This window comes from Monopterus albus, unplaced genomic scaffold, assembly GCF_001952655.1.
Source record: "Monopterus albus unplaced genomic scaffold, M_albus_1.0 scaffold117.1, whole genome shotgun sequence".
Lineage (NCBI taxonomy): Eukaryota > Metazoa > Chordata > Actinopteri > Synbranchiformes > Synbranchidae > Monopterus > Monopterus albus.
In genome coordinates, this window is record NW_018127997.1 from 1601890 (window position 1) to 1604495 (window position 2606).

At 41.6% G+C, this 2606-nt stretch overlaps 1 protein-coding gene across 1 annotated transcript in view; it reads left to right on the plus strand.

The window, feature by feature from the left end:
- The window catches only part of atp6v0a1b (ATPase H+ transporting V0 subunit a1b), a 41008-nt gene that overhangs the window by 37668 nt on the left and 734 nt on the right, over positions 1 to 2606 (plus strand). The window lies entirely within an intron of this gene.

The window sequence follows — 2606 nt, forward strand, 5'->3', positions numbered from 1 at the left end:
TAATGTGGGCACAGCTGTGGGCAGTGACAAAGGGAGGCCTTTGAAGGATGAGAGAAGATAAGAGATGGATTTTCCATTTTTGAACATAAACAGTGAGTTGGTTTTTATGAGAAGCAGCATGTGTAAATTCTAATTTCTGAAAATACCACATGTTTTTTTTCTAGCTGTGACTCACAGGTTTGGTGTGTCCTGTGTCTCTTCCATAATAAATTTCTTAAGTGTTTATGTTGTAATAGCATAAGACTGCATTTTGACATCATTATTCGAGGTTCTACTATTCCATCTGGCATAACTTATAAACTGTGTTATGGAATTTAATACTGCATAAAGTTGGGAGCAACAAGTGGCTGTAAGAGTATCAGGGTGGGCAACCTACTCAATACTACAGAAAGACCCAGGTGTATTTGTTTCTAGTATATTGAAAAATCTGCCTTTTCTCATTTTTTCAGTTGTGTGTAAGTGCCACTGTTGCATCTCAGTGACATTTCCTTCTGTGGAGAATATCAGTATTCCCAGTTATGGTGCTGTCAAAAGTGCTATTAGACTTTTGCCAGATTTTTCCTCTCATCCCAAAGTCTTCTTCAGGTCAAAGTGACTGATGGGGAGTCCTTTATAATCTCAGTTACTGACACCTTTAGGGCCTTTGAGGTCCCACCTGGACATCATGTTTTGTTGGGGACATGAGTCAAGGTGTGAACTGATGTTAAACCGCCTGGGGAGAGATGTCAGGACTGCATTTAAGGGCAGAGACACACCAATGCCCAATGTGCCAATGTCATGAAAGCGATGAAGCCTAACCTTTGCATCACCTCATGTCGGTTTTGTCTGGGCCAGTCGGGCTGAAAAAGTGACAGTTCAACACACCACGCAGACTACAGCCAACGGCCAACCACATATGTTCTACACCTGCATGACAGAAATACCTTCTGGTTCAACACAGCTGTTTATAGCTGCTTCTAGTCTGTTGTCCTCTGCCCTTGGTCTTTTGATTGTGGAAAAAGAAAGAAGGTTGTGGAGGTGAAAAACAAGTAGAAACTGTACTAAATGGGTGAAATCATGGATATTACAGCGACAGTGAGGAGGGGTTTTCCCGAACTGTTATGTTCTCATGCATTGATTCAGTAAGCCGAACAGCCAATCAGAGTGGTCTCTTTTTCACTAACGAGGCCCAATGTGCCAATGTCAAATTGGCTGAAAAGTCACCGACAGGGGCCAAATAGTGCCAATGGGGCGGGACACACCAGGAAGATGAGGCCCATTGTCCTTCAGATGCTGGTGTGCTGAGGGGCTGGCTCTTCTGTGTTTTGCTATGTGCTTGGGAAGTGGTTGTTTTGTTTCTCCAATGAACAAGTCTTTGCATTCCATACTGCACTGAATTCATTTTCTGATTATGTCTGGGTGTTTTAACCTTATTGTAGACAAGCTTCTGCCACAAGAGTGTTAAATGGATTTTAACTTGAGCTTTATGTGGTTTTTGACAAAGCCCTGTTATGGCAGCTGGGTGCTGAGAATCAAAGTAAATATTGATCTGTGTGGATACCCAGTATATTACAGTGTTGATGTTTCTGTTTTATTTGATATGCAACACAGTCCAGGAAGACCAGACTATATCCTCTGAAACACATTCAAAGAGAAAGTGATGTTGCTGCCCACTGCACTGATGGGTTTTGAAATGGAAGCCTTCACTTCCACTTCCTTTATTTTAATTTTGACCTAGGTGTCATTCATGTATCTAAACCAGTGGCTGCGTGGTCCCAGTGAAGGAGCTCAGGGCTCTGCTCTCTACTTCAGCCACGCAGAGATAGGCCATAATTGGAAATACTGGACCCATGGCACACTCATGTTTCTGTCTGTATAGGACCCTATTGTTTTTTAAATAGGGGATGGAATTCAAGCACAGCACTTACAGTATGCAACCTGGGGTAAGGTTGGCTCTGTTGGATAGAGTACTGTCTTGTAGTAGTAGTAGTAGTCATTTTCTTACATTCTTGACTGCCTCAGAGGTCTGAATGCATGTGAAGAGTTACATGACATCATAGGATACCATGGTTTTATCTGAGTCCAGTTTTATTTTTTTAACCTTCTGAACATAACCTGTCATTGGTTAGATTGAAAACTCGTCTCAGGAGCAAACACCAGACAGCAAGTGATAGGTAGGTTAAAAGGTTTAATAAAGCTTGATACATCCACATGAATAATGTAACCTTATCCACAAGAGGTCAAGGTCAAAGTGTTTGTCATATGCACAATTAGGAAACGTGTTTCCCTGTACAATGAAATTCTTACTTTTCCGTCCACATGAATGCCACACAATGCAAGTGAAATATATATAAAGTAGATGAGCAATAACACAAATCTAAATAGGCAGTAAAATCACAACTCTAAGGCACTTTAAAGCAGCAAATGAGGGGAGCAAATAAAAATACAACAAGAAGACACCAGACCGGCCACCCCCTCCTGTAGGCTGCTTCATCCCCGCCAGGGATGCAACCTATCACTGCAGTGTTGTCCGTGAACTTTTGCGTATTAATACCTTTTAATGCCAGTGTTTTTTTTTGTTTGTTTGTTTTTTGTTTTTTCACACATCCCTGTGGGGTGCCGATGTT